At 41.5% G+C, this 27,177-nt stretch overlaps 1 pseudogene; it reads right to left on the bottom strand.

Annotated features, from left to right (window-relative positions):
* Positions 1–13,029, bottom strand: part of LOC149164535 (sugar transporter ERD6-like 5) — a 76,311-nt pseudogene extending 63,282 nt beyond the window's left edge.
* Positions 13,030–27,177: the final 14,148 nt, after the last annotated feature.

Below are 27,177 nucleotides of genomic sequence, written 5' to 3'. Positions count from 1 at the left end.
ATTTTCTAGGCTTTGAGAGGAAGAGAAGCTCAGAAGTTCAATAGAGAGATATAAGAAACAAATGTCAACATACTACCCAAGGCCATGACTGATCATAACGTTGATCAGAATTTCCATACTTCAATAGCTTGCCAAAATACCACAATTATTTCAAGGCTTGCAAGAATGCCATGCATATACCAATAATGACTGAGTTTATGCATATATGCTGATTGTTGATGCCAATATTGCTCTACTTGCAAATATGATGACATTCACATACTGCAGAAACCATGTCAATATGTATACGCAATACCATAATGTCTTCTTATAATTAGAGTATCTATTCTATGCATACAATGCAAATCATCTTACATGGCTGAGATGACATCCATACCATATGAAATACTCAAATCTGAAACCATACACCGATTTCTATATGGTTTTGTCATACCAAAACGTTGCCTGCTCTTTACATATATTGTTGGAGACATACTTTCAGTGCCAATGTGCCGAGAATGAAAAATTACATATGCGATGAGCCAAAAGAGGTACGATGGATTCAGAACCATGTGAGGTGCCTAATAGTGATAGGATGTGCCAAACAATACATCTGAAATGTAAGCTATAGGATTGATCAAATAGAGTGAAGTCATATACAATGAGATCAGGTTACCTATATGATGATATATGCAAAGGGATTGTGCTAAATGAGATTGAGCAATACTATTTATATAGGGATCGTGTCAACCGTAAGATGCCATATAAAACATGGATACTATGCTGAGAAAAAGATGTTGAGAGAAAGCAGGACCTCTAACATGTAGGAATAGCGATACTTCTATGTAGATGAGATCTATGAAAAATTGCAAAGTGAAAGGTATATTAAAACATCTCATGTCCAATACCTGTCAACGAATTATTTTAGATCAATGGGAGGATCTCAGAGGGAGATATCTCTTGGTCTAATCTTTTGGGAAAAAATAACCATACTCTAGCTATATGCCTAATGTTTTGGTCCTAAAAAAGTTATTATAACACTTCAAACAAGGCACCATAGTGGTTCATAAATCATAGAAGATTTTGTTTTTTAAGACATAATATCCTTCCACAAGTAAATGCACAAAGGGGACTCCAAACTTAGTTAAAAGTAGAGTGGATTTATCCTCCAAAATGAGCACATAACTACTATAATGAACTCTCTATTTAGGTTTTCGGCTTAGTCATAGATATCATAGTGATTATGCGCAGAATTTGATTTAATGCCACAAGGAGCTCAGTCCAGGTAGTGCATTTATCTTTTGATGTGATGAAACCATCTTAGTGATTTTGTTTTCTCTTTCTTGGTCTCATCCTCACCTGAGCTTTGATACCATGCGAATTTTAGGTTAACATGTTCTTTTCTTAAGACAGTTACTTTAGAGATCCATATTAGCCCGATTTTCCATTAGCAGTTACATAGGACATGATTATAATGACAGTGTTAGCTTATTTTGGTCTGACCCAGGTTCGAAAGAGTTATTTAGCCAAACAAATCCTCAGTTACCAGCCCTTTCAGCAACAGCCTGTGGAGCACGGACTGAGGTCCCACCCGAGGTAGTAGGGGAGGGTGTTTCTGCACCCTAGGGATGTCTTGGTGTGGTCTGGAGGTTTTGCGCATTGGTTAATAGCTCTACGCTACTCAGTATTTGCACAGATCCAGATTGATTATATCTTTCTTATTAGTGCTCTATTCTATTGGAGGATGTGGTTACAGATACACAAGGTCTTCAATCAAACATTTAATCAACACAACTGATTCATGCATTAAAGTGAACCCAGATTCGCATACATTCTTCACATTCACATTTAACCAGATATAGAAAGATAAGTCATAAAGTCAGATGTGTGATAACACAGAATTACAGAAGCAACTTATCTTTATTAGTATATCCCACCAATACATCCAGATCTACCCTGCACACTCAGCTGCAGGGGTCCATGCACCTAGCTGCAGACTTTCCAGGCCTCTACGCACGTAGCTGCAGAGCCTCTAATTACTACCCTAACCCTCGACTCAAACTTATAGACACTTTCGGATTATCTTCTTCAAAAACCCATATTTTTTATATCCTCAAAAGTACTACCTTTCCCTCATAGAGTCGCGCTCTATTTATACCCTTCCTTGGCCCGTGATCCCTGCGTGGGCCAACTCTATTTATATTTATTTTCATTATTTTCGGGCGGACTACCCTTTGACTCAACCTATTATAATTCGCGCTCCGCACTTTCAGTAGAGTTTTTACAATCATTTAATCCTATCTTTTGGGATTTCTACCCCAAAACCATTACGCGGTGTTGTGGGGAAAAATGCCTATGCAGGACGATCCTATCCACCTAAGGTGTGACAGTGCCTTAGCAACAAACAGAGACAGCTATTCTAGTATTCTTCCTTTATGAATTAAGAATGAAGAGAGAGATGGATGGACTAACCGGTGTCCTCCGTTTGTCCCTCGATCCGGCTTCTCTTCTCTTGGAGAGTTCCCAGCTACTTGCCTTCTCGCTCACCCAGCTTCAAGAGGTTTCTGCAAGATCACAAGAAGAGAACACTACACAAGACATGGATTCATATTCATAACTAGTTCAAGATTAGAAATAAACTAAACATACTAATGCATTCATACATAAAAAATACATCAGTATATAGGAGAAACCAAGATAGCTTTATTGATGAATAACAAGGTTCAGGAAGAGATACAACCCAGAGGGCTCCAATCCAGCATCTCCTTCCCAGCAAATGGAATTCCTATCTTCACCCCCTTCAAAGCATTAAGCAGCCAATGATTCCAATCTCAAACCAACAGCAATTCTTTGTAATAACAAAATTCCAGCCTCTGGATCTCATGGAGGAGAGATCCATATATAGATGTTTGGAGAGAGGATGAGTCAGCTTGAGATCTGACTAGTTTCCTCTCCCTCTGTCAGTTCTTGAGTCCACTTGGAGGTTCTTACTTCCACTTGGAGATTTGGAACCTCTTACTCATCACCAGTCGAATTCCCTGAGGAAAGTGTCATTTTGGAAGCTTCCTGGGTTTTGACACCTTCAGAAATGAGCCTGCCACATGTCCACTCTCGTTCAGCGCAGGTAGCCAGTGTTCCATTTGACATTCAACGCAGGTAGCCAGTGTTGGCTTTGACATTCAGCGCAAACAGCTAGTGTAGCCACTGAAATGATCCTGAATTGACTTGTTTTTGAGCAGTTTCTGGTGGAGAACTTCTGTGAATTGATGTGGTTTGTTAGCCTTGTTCCTCTAGGGGTAGGAACAACATGTTTAGGGACTTTGGATCCCTTAGATTATGGACATTTCATGCTCAATGTTGTAAGGCACAAAAATGTCTATAATAGTTGCCCCCTAAAGTATGAGGCTGTTTATCGGGCGAAATTCTTTATCAGGGGGATCCGAAGTTCATCCAATGCTGGGAGGAGACCTGTAATAAGATACAATAAAATACATTATTTTTCATACTGCTTTCATGATCTAGCTGAGGCGGGCATTCCCATGCTCAGCTTCATAAATTCATTTTTCTGTACATAGAACAGACAATCGTCTGGTGGTAGACTGATAATTTTGATGAAATTATCATCCTTTGAGTAGGATGATTATCTGCTGCAATGATGTACATGTCAATGTCTTTATCTTTCCTGAATATATATTGTAGCCCGGATGGATGAAACTAGATCCGGGGTCTTCAAACTCGTTCGATCTTCACTCTAAGTACAAGTCGATCCATGTGAGAAATGTTCTGAAGTCGAACATGGAAAGACATCGCTTGATTACCGGTCAATGATGTAAACTGCTAACAAGCGCGAGAGGAATCACCGATAATGATAATGACCCTCAAGGTACTGCAGTACAATTCACGTGGTGTGAATAAAGGACTTGGCGTCGAACACCACGCAAAATCTTTCGGTCAAAGGTCATTGATGTATACCTGTCACCGGAAGTGAGAAACTTGCCATTGAGACATGCAAGCTTCAAAGTACTGAAGGGGTTGTTCCTAGATCATCTTCTTGGATAATGAGCTGATGTCGACAAGAAGCGATCCGTCAAAGGAGGGCCTTAATGAATCCCACATCAATGACATGGAACGGAGCTAATGATTTTAATGGAGGTGAAAACGATCTGAGACATATGATTCAGGGTGGCGGTCATGAAAGGATGAAGGATAATGTATGGCAGTGGATGGGACACGGTTGACTTTTCTGAACGACTTCTCTTGAACATATGGCGACACTGATGCGATGGATTGGTAGCATTACCCCAAATATGGATGGTATGGCGAGACCATGGATGTGACCGGTGAATGAAACAACCCAACCCGATTGTGGTACGGAGGAAAAGTGTCATGTTCAAGAGCGACTTGCTACCATGAAAGTTTTCTTTAGTTTCTCCCAATTTTTCCCAGTCATTGCTGACCAGTACCTCTTTATTTTTGTCAAGCTTGAGGAGGATAACATATGCTTGTTCTATAACCTGCCCTTCGGGCAAGCCCATCGCTATGTTTTAACGAGCCTAGCGATAGTGAAACTCGTTCTCGTCTAAAGACAAGTTTGTCGCTATTTAATGATTTTAACGAGTCTAACGACAAGGATAACTCGGTCCTTTTCATTTTTAGAGAGTCTGAAAAGGTACATAAAGTTAACTCCAAAAGTCCTTTTTCGTCATCTAATCCATTAAGTCCGAAAAAGTATAAAACAATACAGAAGGGATGAGTTTTCGATAGTTTTAACGAGCCGAATAAAACAAGCGCTCGATCTTTTTGTGCAATAATCCCTCAAGTCCAAAAAGATTAAAATCTAGAGGAGGGATAGCTCTTCCTGTCCCTTTAACGAGCTCGAAGGCCAAGGACTCGGCAATATTTTCATATTTTATGAGTCAGTTGAAAAGAGCTTAAAGAAGACTCGTCTTTTGAGGAACGAGTGATAAACAGGGTTAGCAGATGATTCCAGGTACAGGTTGGAATTTTCCAATCACGGCAGTGTCACAAGGATGGCTAGGTGAAATCACTCTTCGCAGCTGTTCCTCAAAATGGGTAAACAATCATATGGAGGTGAACGATCGGCCAATGGAAAAGTGGAGGTGACGGTGCAAACACGACCAAGGCTTTAATGGCTGATGATATTACATTCACAGTGGTTATTTACCGGGATGGTTCATTTTTTATTTTAAAATGAGCTTAAACGCTGGTGGAAACACTTGCTCATTGCTTATGTTTATTTTTTAACGAGCATGAAGTCTGCGTTAAAACTGCTCGGATCTTGCGTTTATTTTTTAACGAGCATGAACTGTGTGCTAAAACTGCTCGAATCTTGCATTTATTTTTTAACGAGCATGAACTGTGTGCTAAAACTGCTCGAATCTTGCGTTTATTTTTTAACGAACATGAACTGTGTGCTAAAACTGCTCGATGATAAGTTTGCATGCCCCTAGCATAACAACGTAAATCGAGGTGCATGCCCCCCCCAAGCTTCATTGCATTCAACTTGGTGTTTGCAATGAAGGTTTGCCTTTGAGATTTGGAAAGGGAATTGTTTCATTTTTTAATGAGGTTGACACAGTAAAAGAACTATCCTCATGACTACTTGTTTCATTTTTTAATGAGGTTGACACGAGATTAGAACCGTCCTCGGAGCCCACTGTATTTACAGTATTTCTATTAGGGCGATGATCCACGCTGACAAAATGTTTAGGAATCTTCCGAATCCATTAGATATAGAAGATTTCATATTGTAGGTTTCCACTGTGGCCACTTCCGCCAGATTACTTGCAGGCGGTAGGGCAAAAGTACCCATTAAGGCAGGGTCTTTTAGGAGACCTACTCCAATATTTTGAAGCGAATGATTGCTTCCATGGATCATTGGAATGCTTCCCGTAACTTGTGAACTATCGGGGAGGAAAGTTTGTTGGTCGACGACTGTAATTCCTCCTTGAAAGGGAAATGCAATCTTCCTGAAGTAGGTCGACACAACTGCGGCCATGGCATATATCCAGGGCCTTCCCAGTAGGATGTTGTAATCGAGGTTTCCATCAATTACTTCAACATCAATTCCTACTGTTTTGCCCCCTAGTTCAACTTGCAAGTTACTTAGAATCCCGTATGGAGTGTATGATCGTCCATCAAATGCTTTTAACGTCGTTGATGATCTTGACAAGGGTGGTGAACCTAAATTCTTCCAGCAACTCATCGACATAATACACGTAGATGCCCCCTCATCAATAATTGTTCGATGAATAGTTTTGTTGAGGGCTTTCACTTGAATAACGAAAGCTAGTTGAGCTGGTAACTGAGGGTCATATCCTTTATGATCAAAGGCTACAAGATTGGGATCCCTTGGGCCAATCCCACCTATTGTTGATAATAAAGCTTGCTCTTGGGAGGGGCAATTTTGCGGTACCTCAAGCGTCGACATAGCGGACGGCGATTGGGCCAGGTCCTCTATTATATTATAGTTCTGTGGTATTTTTGCACAAGGATTAAATGTCGACTTGTACACTACTCCCTTTGGCGACTTTATCATTTGTTCAGGAATGGTGGGTGGCACAACTTTGGTCAAAGTTGTTGTCGAACTACTAGGTTGTTCATTAGCCTTGTTATTCGACACCTGTGGATTCCCGTAATCTTTATTCCTTGCCAAAGCATCATTTTGCTGCTTTGAGATAACAACATAAGCACTTGGGATCGGGAAGCATTTTGATTAGCAACCAGTTTGGTACCTGGGCTTGGAAACGGATCAGTCAATACTGCTGATGTTTTTGAACTCTTAAAGAGTTTCTTAACTTTAGCTATATGTGGACAATCTCTCATCCAATGATCCTCATCGCATATATGACACCCCGCAGGGGGTTTCCTTTTTCTCCCTTTATTTTTCTTCTTGCCCCCTGGTTGCTTCAGTTGTTTGCCCTTGTCGGTCGACACGGCATTTACTTCCGAGGCAAGAAGTTCCTCATTTGCATTTTGACTAGAAATATTACGGGCCTTTTTAGATGTAGCCTTTGTCGATTTCGTGTCTATCGCGCCAATCACGCCATCGATGGCATGAGAGTCATTGTTTGATTTAGGAGGAGGAGGAATTGAGAATTCCGGTCTAGGGGCGTCAGGTATTTTGTCGTAGAGCGTGCCAGACTGAGTATAGACCAAGTCCAGATATTGCGCACGAGCGATGACTTGCTCTTCCGTTACGACTCCCCCCTTTGCCACATCTTCCGTGATTGTAGGAAGTAATGATTTGATAAACCATTCAGCTAATAGCTGATCGGGAACGTACGTTTTTACCATCCTACGACGACGTCGCCACTCATGTATATGATCAAATATGTGAGTGGTCGTTGTCTGTTTGAAGTTGGTTAGGAGTTCCGTTCCCATTTCATACCTTATCGGTAATTGAAAATGGGTTAAGAAAGTCGTGGCTAAGGTGCTGAAATTGTCGAACGAAGCTCTAGGCAATTCAATATACCATTTTGCCGTTGGACCCGTTAACGTCCTCTGAAAAAGGCGAAACCTTATCGAATCATCATTTAGGGTGTTTGATGAACACCACAGATGAAATGTCATCACATGATTCGATGGATCTTCACCCGGATTTCCATTAAATTTAGGAATATCTGACGGCAGTTTATGCGGAATCGCTGGCCACCAAGGGGCATAAGCAATTGGATCATGCGTCAGCCGGTTTAGATCTGGTAATTCTAGAGTTGCTACAAAGGGCAACTGTTGATTTAGGTTAGGCGAAGCATACCCAGGATAAGATGGAATCACCTGAGCAGTGGGTCTTTGCATACCAGCATAATGTAATTGATGTTGGTATGACTGATACGGTTGGTGGACTTGACCACTGTAAAGTGGTTGGTTTTGACCGTTTTGAATGTACGGTTGTCCATTGTTCGCAAAGATCTGCTGCTCAGAACCTTGGTATACTTGTTGGAATTGTGGTTGTTGGTATTGCACCAACCATGGTTGCGAAGCCATGTTCTGTTGCGCTATACTAACCGTTGGACCAAGGTGTGGGGTAATCGTACCCGTTTGGACCTGTGTCGCCCCACCAGTTGGAGATTGTGGTTGAGTCACAGGGTCAAGGGGTTGTTGCATCAAAACCTGAGAAATCTGAGGTTGACATACAACAGGCAACGTTTGAACTTGTGACATTGTTACAATAGCCGGTGTGGTCGGGATGTTCGACATAGGTACACATTGTTGCATATAATATGCAACCCTTGGTTGTTGAGGTAGCATAGGTACCCAACCACTTGATGTAACTCCAGTATAACCTGAATACTGTTGTGAACTCCTGTATGGATACCCTCCCGGAGGGGGTAATGAAAGGGCATACTTCCCCCCATACGGTAGCAATCCGGAACTCAAGGGGATTGTTTGTACTTAGGGACTGGATTGCCCAAATTGACCTCCAAATGGATCAATCTGGCGAGTTTCAACATAATAGTTGCTGGATATTATTCCGGAGGAACAAACTGGAACAGACCACACTGTCGAAATAGTCCCTGGGTGGACTCCTTCTAGCGGTTGTGAACTAGTTGGGACAGATGGTACGCCGGCAAACATTGTCGGAGTGACGGCAGGGAGTTCTGTTGTCGCTGTGTCATTCGACACAGTCCTAGATGTTGATGGTTGTTCAGACATTTTGAGTCTATCCAATAGATTGCCTAGCGATTCTACAGGAACTTCCACTGGTGATAGACTAACTTCTGATGTAGAAGGAAATAGAGTGACCCCTACTCCAAAATGTGTTGGAGTACTTGCTTGCGGATCCTCTACAATTTCCTCTATCGCAATCAAACCAGGTGGAAGAGGAAGACCGTCAGGTCCGTAAAATATTTCTGGTGCCGAAGAAGGGGTTGAATCAACAGCGACAGTTGTTTGAGGAGCAAGACTCTCTGAACCGGTTACAGATGGAACTGGTTCAATAACGCAAGTATTTGCTCCCAGACTAGGATCAGCGTTACTGTCCCTCTGTGGCTATTGAACTTCTTCTATAGAGGCAGGGTTTCCAGAAATGTTTGGAGTAACCGGAATCTCAGATGTTGTTGGAACACTTGTTCTAACTTTGATAGGAGATTTCGAACCGGTTAAACGAGTTCGCTTTGTCCGTACTGTTTTCGATTCCGCAGACAAAGACGGTTGACTCGTAAGCCTCCGCGAACGACGGGGTTTCAATTGACTTTCTTCCATGATTGCGGATTACTCGATCAACGAAAATACAAAAGGGGAAAGTGTGTTTCCGAATTAAATGAATTTTTTAGACGCTTTTAGACACAACTTGCTTTTTTCAGTTTTAAAGAGTCGAGAAAAAGATAAATATGACTCTAGTCTCCTTCGATGTTTTAACGAGCCCGAAGTGAAAAATGCTCGGATGGACTTTTTCCGTTATAGAGTCTGAAAAAGGCCAAAAGGAACTGCTCTTGAGTTCTAGGTAGAGGGTGTGCCAAACTTTTCGCAAAACCGCAGAATACTTTTTAGGGTACGGGCGGTCGATCTTCCTGAATGTTGTGTTCAGTGCATTGCGATCAGTAGGGCGGTCAACACGGCTTCCTAAGGATAAAGGTTTTATGCCTATAGGGGTCTCCCAATATATACGCGACGGTACGTGGGAGCACAATCCGTACTGGCCCTATCGTCCCTCAGGAGGAATCACCCACCATCCATGAGATCGACAGTCACCAGGTTTAACGACGCCGGAACACGTCTCTAGCCTAGACCTCTATGTTGTGCGTTATGTTGCAAAGCGTTGTTAAGTTCATTCCATTTATTTTAGGTTGATCTTTTTAGAAGTTTGCCTTTCAAGGTTCACCACGAGATGTATGATACAATTCCTAAATGCAGTCTAAAGATGATAAGCAAGCTTTATATCTTTTCAACTTTGAAAATCCTAGCTACTAAGGGAAAAGAAAGACACCATCTTTTCTCAAAGAGCAATCAGCACACTCTAATGCACTTTTCCTAAATCAGACATGCAAACTATCAAATGCAAATGCACAATGCAGGTGTTTGTTTTCTGCTTTCTTAGTATTGATACCTACAAAGAAAGCTTTTTGTACAACTTTGAATTCGCTCTTAATTGACCAATACAAACAAGTTTACTTTTTCGAAATCAGAGAGGGTAGAAAAGATTACAACACTTAACGATTTTCGAAATAAAGACTTGTTTCGACACTTAAAAGAGACAAACTCAAACCAATAAGCAAAAGTAAATGTATAATCAATCTGCAAACAGCCAATGAACTCTCTTCTAAGATCACAATCAACAGATCTGAATCAAGGGCTACAGGATGACTATTTTACTCATGCAAAGGAAAACTGTAAATGACGCCACAAACACATAAAAACACTCACAGCCTTTTTGTACAAAAGGTGGTGGAATCTAAGCAGAGAAAAGGAGTTATCAGACTGGTACCTATGCTGGTTACAAGCTGCAAAAATCAGAGATCAAAACAAGGCAAAACAGAGCAAAGAACCCCAGCTGCACAAGGGCAAACTGGTTCAGCGCAACCTCAACACAGGGGTTTTGACATTCAGCGCAGGTAGCCTTCACGGGAACTGTGTTGAAATGCAGAATCCCTTCACTGGGTCTGCGCTGAAGGAGAAACTCTCGTTTCCCACAGGTTCTGGGTCACAGATTGCTATTTAATTCACTGTTTTAGGCCAAATAAAAGCAACAAGCAAGGTGTAATCAAAGGGATGCTTTGAGGGGTACTAAGATCTATCACAAAGGATCATCAAATCATTTGTGAGTCCATTGTTCAGATCATAGACAAGTCCAGTGATTGAATCAAAGCAGCAACTGTCTACTTTGCATCCGGGATTAGCAGATGTAGTTCGATTGTTGCTGTCAAACCTATGAAGTAAACAATGATAGAAACACAAATAAAATGACTAAACAAATTTCCCCAGTGTAGTCACCAATTTGTTGTGGGGAAAAATCCCTATGCAGGATGATCCTATCCACCTAAGGTGTGACAGTGCCTTAGCAACAAACAGAGATAGCTATTCTAGTATTCTTCCTTTATGAATTAAGAATGAAGAGAGAGATGGATGGACTAACCGGTGTCTTCCGTTTGTCCCTCGATCCGGCTTCTCTTCTCTTGGAGAGTTCCCAGCTACTTGCCTTCTCGCTCGCCCAGCTTCAAGAGGTTTCTGCAAGATCACAAGAAGAGAACACTACACAAGACATGGATTCATATTCATAACTAGTTCAGGATTAGAAATAAACTAAACATACTAATGCATTCATACATCAAAAATACATCAGTATATAGGAGAAACCAAGATAGCTTTATTGATGAATAACAAGGTTCAGGAAGAGATACAACCCAGAGGGCTCCAATCCAGCATCTCCTTCCCAGCAAATGGAATTCCTATCTTCACCCCCTTCAAAGCATTAAGCACCCAATGATTCCAATCTCAAACCAACAACAATTCTTTGCAATAACAAAATTCCAGCCTCTGGATCTCATGGAGGAGAGATCCATATATAGATGTTTGGAGAGAGGATGAGTCAGCTTGAGATCTGACTAGTGTCCTCTCCCTCTGTCAGTTCTTGAGTCCACTTGGAGGTTCTTGCTTCCACTTGGAGATTTGGAACCTCTTACTCATCACCAGTCGAATTCCCTGAGGCAAGTGTCATTTTGGAAGCTTCCTGGGTTTTGACACCTTCAGAAATGAGCCTGCCACATGTCCACTCTCGTTCAGCGCAGGTAGCCAGTGTTCCATTTGACATTCAACGCAGGTAGCCAGTGTTGGCTTTGACATTCAGCGCAAACAGCTAGTGTAGCCACTGAAATGATCCTGAATTGACTTGTTTTTGAGCAGTTTCTGGTGGAGAACTTATGTGAATTGTTGTGGTTTGTTAGCCTTGTTCCTCTAGGGGTAGGAACAACATGTTTAGGGACTTTGGATCCCTTAGATTATGGACATTTCATGCTCAATGCTGTAAGGCACAAAAATGTCTATAACACGCGGGACCTCCACTACCCAATAGTCCCCCAACACAATCATCATGACTCGTCCTGAATCACTCAGCGGCATGGCTAGACGCTCTGTCGTGGCTTCACGATTTGCCTCCCTTTGAGTGAAACTCTTCGTCCTACTGGTCCTTCATTGTCTCCTGCAACGCTTCGTCCGGCTCCTGCTTCAGTGTGTCTACCATGTTTCGCAACTGATGATGCTCATTATACTCTGCTCGGTTAACACAAAACACCCCCTCATAGGATTTTAGCGCGAGTGGGGGAGCCGCATACGAGACTGCCTAGTACCATCGCAGCCACTTCCAACCTTCGTATCTTCTCTTTGCATCGTCTGTTGTAGCTTGTGTTGCAATTTTACAAGACCCTGGCTACTATCCGAAAGATCCCAATCTTTGAGGGACATCAGAGATGACTTATTAACTGCATATCTACCCGTGGTCACTGTCTGTCCATCCTTTCGTTTTTCTGTTGTAGTGCACTGACCTTCCCCTAGGCAAGGCGATGGCCTCCGGACCAATTCTGCTTCGTGTTCCCTCTTTTCCAGTACATCTCATACTAGTGATGTTGCAGTCTACGGGATGCCCGCAGCTGTCACCCCCATACGCCTTAGAGAGTCTTGCCTCTTCATCGGCCAGATTACTGCCTTTGGGCGCATGCCTTGTGCAAAGATAATGAACAGATCCATCTGTGTTTCCGAAGTGTAGGCCACTTAGTGGATTCTCCTCGGTGATTTATAAGCCATGTGAATTTCAAATGCATTGATTGCCGCTTGTTCTAGTTCATGTAAACTTCTTGTGTAAAACATGTGGCAACTCGTTCCATAGCTGGTTCATGTTGTTTCTCTTAATTTCTCATCGCCCGCTCCCTTTTACCATAATGCAGACATCATGTCATGAATAGTGGTATCAACGGTCATCATTCCTTTTATCAGCACATCCATGGGAGTCTTCTCGCGTAACCGTGATCCATGTGTTTGGTCAAGTGTACGCGCACTGTGGTACTCGCGCATCTGTCCCCCAGGCTTCTTTACCATCCCATGCTCTCTTTCAACTGGGTGGAGCAATGAGACTATCTTTTTGCTAACTAGTCAGGCAGTTGGCCCACCCGTGTAGAGCTTTAGGCGACTGCCATTTACTCTTCCTGGGAAGGGGTCTCCATTGAGTTTAGCCAACTAAACCGTGCCCCCATCGGTAACTTCTTTGATGACATAGGGTCCCAACTAGTGCATGCGGAGTTTACCTGGAAATTTTTTGAACTTACTGTCATAAAACAATACTAGATCATTCTCCTTGAAGGTGCGCACCTTGATATGGCGATCATGCCACACTATCTCGTGTTGTTTCTGTACCTGCTGATGGAATCCAACCAAAAACCATTCCTCCAATTCTTCTAGCTGTGTGAGCCTCTCTTCCAATGCTCTGTGGTCTGCTATACCTATGATTGTCGTGATCCATAGACTAGGCACAATATATTCCATAGGCATAATAGCCTCCTTGCCATAGACTAAGCGAAATGGTGTCTGGCCTGTCAGCTTCTTGCACATAGTTTGGTATGCCCATAGCACAGCAGGGATGCACAAATCCCAGTCGTTTCGTCACGCATTACATACCTTAGTCAACACAGTTTCCAAAATATTATTGAACACCTCAACGGTCCCATTTGCTTGCTGATGGTATGGCGTACTTTGTTAGTGATATATCTGAAATTCCTCAGTGAGTGCGTTGATCATTTCATTTAGAAAATGTGTTCCCCTATCACTCATGAGAATTTTTGGGAAGCCAAATCTAGTCAGTAGGTTCTCGAACAAAAATTTTGTTGTTGTCATAGCTGTGCAATCCTTAATCGGCTATGCCTCGGCCCATTGAGTCAAATACTCAGTCACCATGATGATATAACGTGCGCCTGACTTTCCTCGCAGTTCAATAGGGCCAACGAAGTCAATCGCCCATTTCTCAAATGGCCGTAGCATCATCTGTGGCTGAAGTGGCATTTCATCCCTTCGTGATGGTTTGCCCATTTGTTGACATACATCGCAGGCCCGACAGTATGCTTTCAAATCTTGATGTAGAGTGGGCCACCATAATCTAGTGCAAAGAATCTTCTGGGTTGTGGTGCGGCCCGCATAATGTTCGCCAACAACCCCTCCATGTGCTTTGGCCAGGATCTGTCTGCACCTGAATTCTGGTACATATCTATGTAGTCTTTTGTCATTGCCCATCTTATAGAGGTGGCTTGCAATTACGGTAAAATTTACTACGCGTATCACCAATTCCTTCTTTTGTTGAACCGAATATCCTTGTGGCACAGTGCCTGTAGTTAAAAAGTGGATTATATCTTCGAAGTGGCCATCTGCAATGTGCATGGCATATAACTGGGCATCCAGGAGTCCCTCCTCTAGATTTGTTGGTTCTTCGCCAATCTCAATTCGGGATAGGTGATCCGTACCTGCATTCAGACGTCCTAGCTTTACAACAACCTCAAAGTCATATTTTTGAAACAACATCAACCACCGACAGATGCGCCCCCCCAACACAGGCTTATTCACTAGGTACTTGAGCACAGAGTAATCAGTATACATCTTAAAATTTCCTCCGAGCAGATAGTGGCAGAACTTTTGGAGCATGTATATCATTGCCAATCCCTCTTGCTCAGTAGTAGAGTAATTCTTTTCTGCTTTGGACAACCTACGACTTGTGAACGCAATCGGGTGATCGATTCCCTCAGCTCCTTCTTGAGTAAGTACCATTCCCAGTGTGATACATGATGTGTCGACATGTACATGAAATTCAACGTCCCATTTTGGAAAGACCAAGATAGGGGCAGATGCCATCTTTCCTGTAAGTGTTTCCAGGCTTTTGCTACATTCCTCGTTCCAACAATATGTAGCATCCTTCTTTAATAACTGTTCCATTAGAGCTATGATCTAGGTGTAGCTTTATATAAACTTCTGCTAGTAGCCCATGTGTCCTAATGTAGCACATAATTGCTTTACACTTCACGATGCTTGTAGATTTAGTCTCACAGTGATCTTTTCCAGATCCACCATCAGTCCTTGCTTACAAACCACATGGCCCAACAAGTTCCCGAAAGGGATGAGGAAAGTACACTTCTTTAGGTTGAGCGCAATCTAGTGCTAGCGGTAGGTATCCAACATCAATTGTAAGCTCGCGACATGTTTCTTAACGAAGCCAAAAATGGTCCAGTCATCCAGGTAGACTTCTAAGAACTTGTGGATAAATTCATTGAATGCGGCTACCAGAATACGAGAAAATATCACCGACGCATTCTTCAGCCCAAAGGACATTACCGTATACTGAAAACCACCCCATTCGGTAGCAAATTTTGTCTTTCTCCAATCCTCTGGTGTGATCTTGATCTGTTGGTACCCGGAGAACCCGTCTGTGAAGGAGTATGCTTCCTGCCCACCCACACTTTCTAGTACCTCATCTGTAAAGGGTGTTGGAAATGGATCGTTAACACAAGCATCATTGAGATTCTGTAGATCTACACAAATGTAGATCTCACCCTTCTATTTATGCTCTTGCATGACCATAGGGCTTACCCAATCAGACTCCTCAACTGATTCAATAATTCATGTGACCAACATTTTATCCAATTCTTTGCAGACCTTTGCTTTGTATTTTGGATTCAATCGGTAGCGTCACTGCTTCATAGGCTTCGCATCTCGCTTCAAAGTTATCTTCATCATTCCGAGGTCTCCTAGAATCCCTTTCAGCTTCTTAATTTTTGTAGGGAATAAATCTCGGTATTCTCGGAGCAACTCGACGATCTTTTCCACTGTGGCGTCATCCCAAAAGTCCCCAAGCGTAGCATACTTTGGCTCTTCCTCTGTTTTGATATTTACTTGCTTTGTTTTCAATGGCGCCGTGATGTCTGGATCTTCTATCTCATGGCTACGCACCTCATGACTCCCTTCGGATTCTGGTATATTGGTGCGGGTCATCCTCATCATATTCTACTCGTACATTGTAACATGCTAAGGCCTGGATCAACTGTCGTGACTAGTTTGATGGTACGACTTCCACTGGTTCCGGCGGTGTTCTGAATATGGCTGTCTTTACTAGCTATAATGTGTCATCCATGGTACCCATCCATTGGTCTTCAAAGAGAAATGTCGACAGAAACCCTTCGCGTAGGATATCCCACCCACCGGTGCCATGTCGGAGCTTTGTTTTCGTATACCAATTCCTTGGAATGACATCTAGGGTATGATAAAATAAGTGCACCCATTCTGGTTGAGGCTCCGCACCATAAGCTTTGGTCCATTTTGTCAGGTGCAGGTGCGAATCATCTCGTCCATCATATTTGGCCGTTATTCATAGCTCTAGCTTCCCATATATTATTTGCATCATGCGCCTACAACTTCGCCAATCTTCAAAGGTCCCTTCATGGGTATCACACCATTGCGCTGGTGTTCATGCGTAATGTCCATTTTAGCACATCAAACCATTGGTCCTCTAGTACCACACTTTCGAATTTAACCAGGAATTCATCCACTACTATCAGCCCATCATACATCGGAAGCTCGCAGGTCTGAGCTTTAACACAATACAAAGATTTCATCATCATATTACAGTGTAATGTGGTTACCCCATTCACCCTGTTTCTCCATCGCTCATCTTCTTCATCCGAATCGCTGGTGCATGAGTTGTCGTAGCCCTGCGAGAGTCTCCGCTCCTCCATTGGCCTATTTGCAGCAATTTTGTAGAGACAATCTAATGCATCATCCCTTTCCTCGTTGCGCACAGGTTCTGTGTAGCGTGGTCTGTCTGTTGGATCTAGCGGAACGACTACCCAGAGCAACTTCTTCTCAAATATCATCTTCCTCTATTTGAGGTCAATAACCCCATTCATGTCAATGGCGCATTCTATCCCTAGCAACGCAGGGTATGGGCTCTTTTCATCCATGATTTCAATAACTTTGAAATCCAAGTGGGTGCTTGTGCCATCAATGTCTACTATAATTCCTTGTAGCCTTCCCATTGGCAATATCTTCTGGTGATTGGCCATCCGTAATTGGATAGGAGACCATTGTAGTGTAGGCTTACCCATGCGCTCCCATGTCTGTTTAGGCAATACGTTTGCATCTGAACCTAGGTCCAAAATGACCTAATCCATCTTGTAGTCGCCAACCTGCGCCGTTAACCGCATTTCCCGACCCGTCTGCGATGTGTGTCTTCCTAATTTCCAGACTACGCAAGGTTCACCCCACCCTACGCATCTATTAATCACTTCTTGTAACCCTTTAATAGCCCTGTAGTCGCGAAGTAATTTTATGCATGTCTCTAAAAAGGTAGTCAACATCGAGGGATCCCTAGCCAGCTCAAGCTGATCCCTACTACCTTGGGTAGAGATGCCCATGAAGCTTTCCCTAGCTTACATACTGGTTTCCTTATTGACCTCTCCTGTGGCTGTGCTGCTTTGCAATACCATGTTTACCATAGATTCGTCGTTGCATCGTTTGGATCTCATCATCTGCACGTTTTGCGTTGTTGTACGAGGTGATGTCTTCTTTTCGCGAATCTGTGCGATCAGCAAGGGCAATCTAGTAGCTCATGATCGAATTGCTCATAATAAGGACATGATATTCAGGTCGAATTGGTAAAATCCCACGCATAATGTCCTGGTCCTCCATAGTTGTAACAGATTAGCTGCCCGCGACCCCTTCCTAGTCCCATTCCGCCTCGCCCTCGACCTCATCCTGGGAATCCACCGTGTTCCATTGCCACGGTTGGATCCTGACCTTGCACCTCAGTCTGCATTCTATAGGCAAGTGCCTGGTCCATCAACATTCGAAAGCTACAACAATCTCTTTCTTCATGATCCACCAATCTACAAAAGTTGCAAAAGAGCTGTCGGGGGGTCTGGTTGTATTTTGGCAATAGATGATAGTTATTAGTGTTGTGCTTTCCTCCTACCTAACAAATTGCGCACCAAAGTGGGGTGATCGCGCTTGGCCCTGCCTATGCCTCTAGTCACAGTGATGTCGGTCCCCTCGTGACCACAAAATTCATCGAGACTGGATACTAATCTTTATCATGTCCCTGGCTCCTGCACTTTTTACACCATACTTCCTCACGGACCTCCGAACACAGTGTCTATTCCTGTTTTAACTTCTGTATTTCCAAACACAAATTTTGGACCTGCACTTGGATTTGTTAAACTCCCAACCCTGGGTCTTGTACTAGGGTTTCGTGCAGCCCCATTGCTGCCTCCAGCGCTTCCACTTGGGTTGAGATTTTTTTTGTGACAAAGCCAAATTCAAATATGGCATTAATGATGCGACGAACCAAGTGCGGTGTTGTGCATTTGTCAAGGTCATGTTGGCTTCACGAATGGTGCTTTTAAACCTCTAATCCAAGTCCCACGGGGTCTCGCTAGGCATCATCGTGATCTCTTTGAATCCTACAACCAACTACGCTTCTGACTTTGGCCAACTAAACTCCTTTGTTAATTCAGTATGGATGTCCACTATCCCCACCGTTGGGTTGATGCTTGAATACTTCATGTACCATGTTAGCGCTCGATCCTGCAGTTCGCTGACTAGGATGGCTTTCTTGATATTATCATCGACGACTTACTGTGGCTTCCATACTGATGCTATCAGAAACCAAAATTGCTTCAGGTCTTCTCCTCCTACTCCTTTGAACACTGGTAGTTGAATCGTGTTCGCCATAGTTACCCTTGCTTTACTACCATCCCTGATCCTTTTGATTTTTCAACATTCTCTATAGAACCCCACATTCCACACCAGACACCCCTTATGCAAATCCCGGTCCTGGCAATGGAACCATTTGTTGGCTTATTTGGGCCTAACCTAGGTTCGAAAGATTTATTTACCCAAACATATCCGGCAGCTACCGGCGGTTTCGACAACAGCCCGTGGAGCTCGGACTGAGTTCCCACCCGAGGTAGCAGGGGAGGGTGCTGGAACCACATTTCCGCACCTTGGGGATGTCTCAGTGTGGTTTGGAGGTTTCGCGGACTGGTTTATAGCTCCACACTACTTGGTATTCGCTCAAATCCAAATTGATTATATATTTCTTATTAGTGCTCTATTCTATTGGAGGATGTGGTTACAGATCAACAAGGTCTTTAATCAAACATTTAATCAACACAATTGATTCACACATTAAAATGAACCTAGATTCACATACATTCTTCACATTCGCATTTAACTAGATATAGCCAGATAAATCATAAATTTAGATGCACAATAACATAGAATTACATAAGCAACTTATCTTTATTAGTATTTCCCACCAATACATCCAGATCTACCCTGCACACTCAGCTGCAGGGGTTCACGCACATAGTTGCAGACTTTCCAAGCCTCTGCACACACAGCTGCAGAGCCTCTATCTACTACCCTAACCCTTGAATCAGACTTATAGACACTTTCAGACTATCTTCTTCAAAAACCCATATTTTTTATATCCTCAAAAGAATTGCCTTTCCCTCATAGAGTCGCGCTCTATTTATACCCCTCCTTGGCCCGCGATCCCTGCACGGGATTACTGTATTTATATTTCTTTTCATTATTTTTAGGCGGACTACCCTTTGACCCAACCTATTATAGTTCACACTTCGTGCTTTCAGCGGAGTTTTTATAATCATTTAATCCAATTTTTTGGGCTTTTTGTCGCAAAACCATTACACGAGACCTTCGCTACCCAACAGATAGTAACTGGAGAAAGAACACAGATAAAAGATGCAAAAGACAAACCAAGACAAGAGTACACAAGGATATGGAACAAGCCAAGGAAAAAACCCAAGATGGGGAAAACCTTTTATCAATTAATCTTATTACTAATATCAAATGTTCAACAGAGAGAGAAAGTACAATAAATTAAAGTCAAAATGACTTTCCGATTTGAAGATCCAATATGACTTCCCTTGGACAAGTAAATAGCCCTAAACTGCAATATCATCATTTTTTCAACATTAGTCAGCTAAGATATGGTTAGGGTTTCTTACAGTCCACTATTGTTCCATTCAATTGATCAAGAAACCCTCCTTTCAACTGCAGCTTTCCTTGGAAAGCAAGAGGTTGTCCATCATTGGCCCTTAGAACTTATCTGAACCTAAGACAGGCTTCTCGGTTGCTCTGTCTAACCTGGTGCATGCCTATGGACCTACCTGGAGTAATGGCTCTAAAGTACGCACACAGAAAGGGAGAAATTCTTCCTTAAATTGACCATAGATCAACTCAAAGTCAATACCCAAACATGACATGAATTTATGAGGTTTAATTCAGACTTGTAATGATAGGATTACCCATACAATTTTCCCCGAAATTTCATCCAGTCCTGTGGTTGTATATTTGAGGTATCTTTGCCCTAGTTGCTAAAGAAGAAACCCAAAACAGATGACCCTTCGTCCTCAAGAGATCAGATAGCTTAGATATAAATTGGAGCCCTTTGATGTATCAAATGAGGTTGAAGGCACCTCTATATAGACAAATTGTTGAGGGTCAAAAGACATGGCCATTGGCCTTTATGATGATGAGGCCGACCTTGACAATTTGCACATGGGTAGGCATAAATTCAAAAACACACTTTTTCTTGTCCAAATTTGATGATCTTTAGGTCGATTTTGGTCCTCTTGAAAAGAGGATTTCAATGAAATAATCATCTCAAATAGATGAGATTTCCAATGGTGGAATTTGGCCCTACTTTCCAATTTTAATAGATCTCAATGAATTGTGCTTTTAAAAAAATACATAAAATAATTAATTTTTAATGAAAAAACTATTTTTAAGATTTAAAACCATGATTCCAAACCAATAAAGAAAAAATATGCAAATTTTTCTCATCTATATACCATGCAAAGGTGAATATATCAAAAGGGAACTAAGTGCACTACATATCAACAACAAAATACATAATCAATGAGGCTCTAAATGACCTTTAGAGTCCAAAAACAATGCTACAAGATATGGGGCCACTAACCTACTACAAGTCTACATATCAGTGATCAAAATGATCACTCCTCATCATGATCAATCTCATCACCACTAATAGACATGGGAGCATCAATGTGAGCTGCATAAATAATCTGGCTTAGAGTTTTAGGGCTCCTAAGACTGCTCTGCAACCTCCGTAGTAGTAGCAGCAAAACTAGACATAAAAACTACAAATCACTGATCAACATGACCACTCGTGAAATTCATCATTGATTCAATGCTACTAGAAATGGGATTATCAACAAGAGATACATAAAAATCATCTAGCTCAAAGTCTTCAGACTTGGATTTCTCAACCTTTTAACATGCCTAACGAATGATTTTGGTTTGAGTGAAGGGTTCATCCCCCCAACCTTATAATGTGGTAGAAAAAACTTAGCATGCCTCACCAATTATTTTCCTTTGAGTGAAGGGTACACTTTTGTTAGGGCCATGGTAGAGGAGTTCAACAATCAATACCACTAACATCAATGAAGTTCAACAATCAATGCCACCAACATCATCTTGCTCAACCTTGGTGGTTATTTTTAGCAAGACTTGTTTCTTGACAATTGAAGTGTGCAGTTCTCATCATGCTCTCATCTCAACTCATATTTGCTTTGGCATGAATACTTGAAGATTGGTTCCTTTATTGCTAGTATATGTCGAGGCTCAAAAAATTTCTATTGCAGAAAGGATTGCCTGCTTTCATTTCCACTGTTTTTTGTTCTCTTGTAGCCTTGTGGGGCTTGACAAACACCAACATTGTCAAGATTATTTTTTCAGGGGATTCCTCCCTTATCATGTATATTAATAATATGTCTAGTGGTGATCTTGATTTTTTGAAAATTTTCACATTCAATCTGTTCATGCCTTCCTATACTTAGCAGTAGTCTCTGAAGGTTCATGGGTGTTTTAATCCACAAATCACTGATCAACATGACCAGTTTTTAAACACATCATTGATTCAACATTACTAAAAATGGGATCATCAACAAGAGATACATAAACATCATCTAGATTAAAGTCTTCAGACTTGGATTGCTCAACCTTTTAGCATGCCTAACCAATGATTTTGGTTTGAGTGAAGGGTTCATCCGCTCAACCTTATAATGTGGTAGAAAAAACCTAACATTCTGTTATGGCCACAACCACCACCCTATTAAAACCTGCCTTGGTAGCAATTTTGAATAGGTCCCCTAAAAGTTGATCTTTCAGCTCTCTGAATGATCTATTTTGTCCCAGAGATTTTAACTCTTTGCTAAGTCAAATCTTCAAATTTTAAAATGGTTAAGGCCCCCTTAATAAATCCCTTCCACATGATTCATTTATAACCCTTTCTAAGCCCTTCATTCATATCCTCATCGAGACCTATTTCAACCCACGAAACCTTCTATCGCATCATTATTTCCATCATAACTCTTTACAACAGAAATACTTCACAAAACATGCATAAATCACCCCTTTTCGCCTATCGAAATCAACACTAAGGCATGATGTGTACCACTATACTCTAGACTTGACGACTTTATTAACCAGATTATATAAATATTGGGTCCGAAGCCCCATCGCATATCACAATCGGTCAGGTCCAAGGCTTATATATATATAGCATGACACTATCTACTGGACCTGCCAGTAATATTAAAACGCACACACATATATAAATATGTGTGTGTGTGTGTGTGTGTGTGTGTGTGTGTGAGTGTGTGTGTGTGTGTGTCGAGTCTGAAGCCATATTGCATATCGCAATCGATCAGGTCCAAGGCCTATATATATGGCACGCCACTGTCTACCAGACCTGCTGACAACTATGAATCCAAGTATATAATATTTCAAGTCCGGCCTTATGGCCGGAGGCAGGTTTTCCCGCATATTCCTGTGTTTTTCGAAAATTATTGAGGTTGGGGCTTTTCAAAAAGAAGACATATATTACGGACCCGCCAGGACTATTAAGGGCGATATATATATATATATATATATATCTATATATATATACACATATATATGTATATATAATAGATATATATATATATATGTATATATATATATATATAGATATAGATATATATATATATGTATATATATATATATATATCTATATATATATATATATATATATATATATATATATTGGGTCCGCCTTCCCGATTGCTTATCGCAATCGGCGGAGTGCAGGGGTTATGCAGTTAGCGAAAGGGTGATGACCAGACCCAGTGATAATAATATGCCCAGATACATAATATTTGAAGTTCGTCCCTATGGCTCGGTCATGGGGTTTTCCCATGTATTCCCTTGTATTTTCGATAAAATGTTCTGGACCCGATTTTCAAAGGAGAGTATTATACTGCGGACCCAAAAGGATTATTAACCCAGCTCATATGTATTTTGGGTCTGCCTCCCCAATCGCTTATCGCAATAGGAAAAGTTTTTTGTTTATATATAAAGCTATTTGCGATATGGCGGACCCACCGATAATTATAGGCTCCAGTATATAATTTTTTAAGTCCGGCTGTACGACCCGGCTGCGGGTTTTCACATATATTCCTATGTATTTGATAAAATGTCGTGGTCACGATTTTTAATGGAAAATCCTATATGGCGGACTCGATAAAGTATGAGTTCCCATATATAATATTTCAAGTCCAGATCTCAGATCTGATTATGTGTTATACGGTTATTTTCCATGTAAATCAAGCCTACTCTTGTAGGACTTAATCAATGTGTGAATTAAAAAACAAGGTTCCGATTCTTTCACATTTGCTCCTGTTGATGTTATAAACGTTTAATGAAGGCAAGGATTATGTTTTTCAAGCATTTTTATCATATTTGCATAGGCATAGCTAATGTCTGTTATCTCTGCAGACAAGGACCAAGAGAGGGCGAGCGAGTTCAAAGAACGAATGTACAAGCATCAAGTATGGCTCTAGATAAAGGATGCATGAGCGGATACGAAGAGTTTATCCATGCGGATATGTTTTATTTAAAGATTTGGCTTTAGGCATTGGCGGTTATGTTTCCAGTTGTCGCCTATGTATTCCGAAAGTGAAATTGCCCCAGGTTTCATCATGAAGAGATGACATACAGTCATCCTCTTCTAATCAACATCTATTCATTTCCCCAGGAAATGAAGCGCTCCAGTGACAGGAAACGCCTGCTACATGTCAGCAGTGACACTGATTGTTCTACATCTGTGTATTCTGATCTGTATATTGAAAAGAACAGGGGGAAGGCAAAAGGTTAGGGGAAGATCGAGAGTCATTTCCAGCAGCATAAGTATTACCTCCAGATAGGAGAGTGGGGATTTTTGTTTGGAGAAAATAGCTTTGGTTTATTGTGAATAAAGAAGATTGTTTAGCTCAAAGAGGAGCCTTGTGTTTCAGATTTAAGATCCTTTGCTTTTATGAGTTTTGAAACAGGATGTTGTTGCTAGCATAAATACAAATGTGTTTTTCTTTGTGCATATTGATAACTTAAAACTTATGACTAGCTTTGTTTGTTTGAATGTAATTCTTCATCATAGTTAATCCATGAGCAGTCCCTGATTTGAAACCATGTTAGACATCAGTTGCAAGCTTTACTTCCATAAAAATGAATGTGTATTCCTGTATGAGTGATTGGATTGCAATTAAGAATTGATGCAGCCTTGTTTTTATGTGAACCAGTAATTGATTCATTTAGACTTGGAATTTATATATGATGTTTAACCTATTTCTTTGATATATTCCTGCAGGATAGATTAGGATAGTTAGGACTAACTTAAGTAGTTTAGATAGGATTTTATGCATAGAGGTTAGTTGTTTTCTTTCATTGATTTACTTGAAGTCTTCCTCCCAGAAGCCATATTTCAACACATTTAACAGTTTATAAGGTCCCTTAAAACCCGTTGGAGCTAGCCACCCCAAACGAAAGCAGGTCTAATTGGGGCCTGCGATTGGGTTAGTTCCCCTTGTTGGTATAGCGAAAATTCACCATGTCAACAAATTTGTGCTAGAAGGAGGGCCTGAACCGCCATCCACAGCTTTTCAAGATTTCATTTGTAAATTCCACACATGGATTCAAAAATATTGATCCATGGGTCGTAAAGGTCTAAAAGATCCCTCTTCCCATTTGGAAAAGCCTCATTTCGAAGAAGCAGAGGAAGGAAATCTTAGTCCTATGTCTGGGTCACCCAAAGAAGATAGACTGTGGCAATATCTTGTCACTCAAGAACAACCAGTCAGAATGCTTACTCGTGCCTGCGCTCGCTCCCTATCCCAGCTTCCCATCTTCCATTCCTTACCTTTGATAGCTAAAAGAAAGCTAAGGATACTTCCCATAAGTGAAGAGACATCCATAGTCCCTTCTCTTGAAGATATTGTGCTAGACTCTTTGCAAAGTATCAACACTCCTTGGGAAGAAATTCCTAAGGATTCCCCATCTGAAGGTAATCCCTTGTTTGATTTGGGAAATCCTAGTAAATAAAGCCTCAAAGAAAGCCTCAACTAGAACCTCCATATCCATAACATGGCTAATGTTCCTCCTCCAAGTGGGAATCAACCTCTACTTCCCCCTCCAGATGGGAATCAACCTCCACCAGCTCCTCTAGGAGCACTCCCTCCCTGGCTTGCACAGGATGCCATAGTGGTACCTAGGTAGCAACATGCATTACCCAAGAATGCAGAGAGAGTATTGCCTAAATTTGACCCTGAGCGGGGAGACACCGCTAATAACCATATTCACTCTTTCTTCTTAGTCGTGCGCATGTGAGGGGTAGATGATGAAGATGTGGTATGTCACTTGTTCCCTTTTATTCTAATTGGTTCAGCCTCCAGATGGTACTTTAGCTTGAGAATAGGATCAATCACCTCATGGGGTGCCTTTTAGTAGTCCTTCTTAGACAAGTTTGGCGATGACAAAACACTGACAGCCTTACTTTTAGAGCTATCCCATTTGAAAATGAACACCAAAGAAAAGGTCAAGGATTTCAACATCTAGTTTAACACTTTGTTCAATAGGATCCCGACTAACGCTAGACATACTGATGAGGTGCTCATGGAATTTTATATCACTGCTCTCCCAGTCCCTAATGTGATGTGGGTCAAGAAAAGTAATGCACAAAATTTACAAGGTGCTATCGATGAAGCAATAAAAGTCGAGAATGAAATGATCAGTCCCACAACATGTCATTATACAACTAAAGTAAAGAAAGCCTCTCAGTCATCCAAGAATAATAATGGGAGTGATAACAATGTGGTTGAGGGCGAAGAAAGGGACACCACAGATGTGGAAGGTTTATATCGGATCATTAAGAAACTGACAAACACAGTCATCGATATGAAAAGGAATTCTGGAGAGAGTACTAGTGGGAATGGAGGAGAGTATTACAATAGAAAACCCTTCAAACCTTTCTATCGTAAGAAGACAGAAGGTGGTCAAGGTCAACTTGCGTTACCTGCTCCACCCAATGAAGGGAATTTAAATATGGAAGAGCTACCTCTTATCAGATCGCTCCTTAATAGAGAAGAACATATAGTGGAGCTAGAGCCAAAACAAGAAAATGAGGAAGAATATCAAGTAGAAGAGCCCTTGGACGAAGAATCTCAAATCAATGTACTATGGGATTTCTATACAAATGAGAATGATTATGACGAAGGAGATAATATGGTAGAAATCCAGACTAATGAAATCCACTCATGAAGTAAGGGGCCACATGCAGGTGTGATGAAGCCTGTAGACCAAAAAAACAAAGATGTTCACCTTTTGAAGGCACCCGATCCCAAATTTCCTGTTTAGAAGGGTAGGCCTAATGAGCAGTCCAAGAATACCCCAGTTGTAAACCATCCAGAGAAAGATAATACATCTCCCACTGCAACGAAGGCAACTCAAAATGGTAAACTCCCACCTAAGAACAGCAAAACTGGTATGTTTACTCTGCCCTATCATGTTTATAACATTGATTACAATATTGTGGATGATCTTAAGAAATTTAGGGCTAATATCACATACTTTGACCTGCTAAAATTAACATAGCAAAGAGATCTACTCCTGAAAGCTATGAATGAGCGAAACTGCAAAATTACAACCATCCCAAATAGTCAAACCAAGAAGTTAGTGTCCAGACCTGTCAACACCTCCATTATAGCCCAAATACAATCAGCTATGGAAGCCACTCTGTCTAGAATGAATCAAAAACCCCAAGATGTCAGTGTAGCCATGATAGGGAGGAAATCTAAA

Source organism: Pinus tabuliformis, chromosome 5_1, assembly GCF_031772625.1.
Source record: "Pinus tabuliformis cultivar Carrire ecotype Pingquan chromosome 5_1, CPIR1, whole genome shotgun sequence".
Lineage (NCBI taxonomy): Eukaryota > Viridiplantae > Streptophyta > Pinopsida > Pinales > Pinaceae > Pinus > Pinus tabuliformis.
Note: the sequence above shows the minus strand (reverse complement) of the source record. Positions and strands in the feature narration are given on the sequence as shown.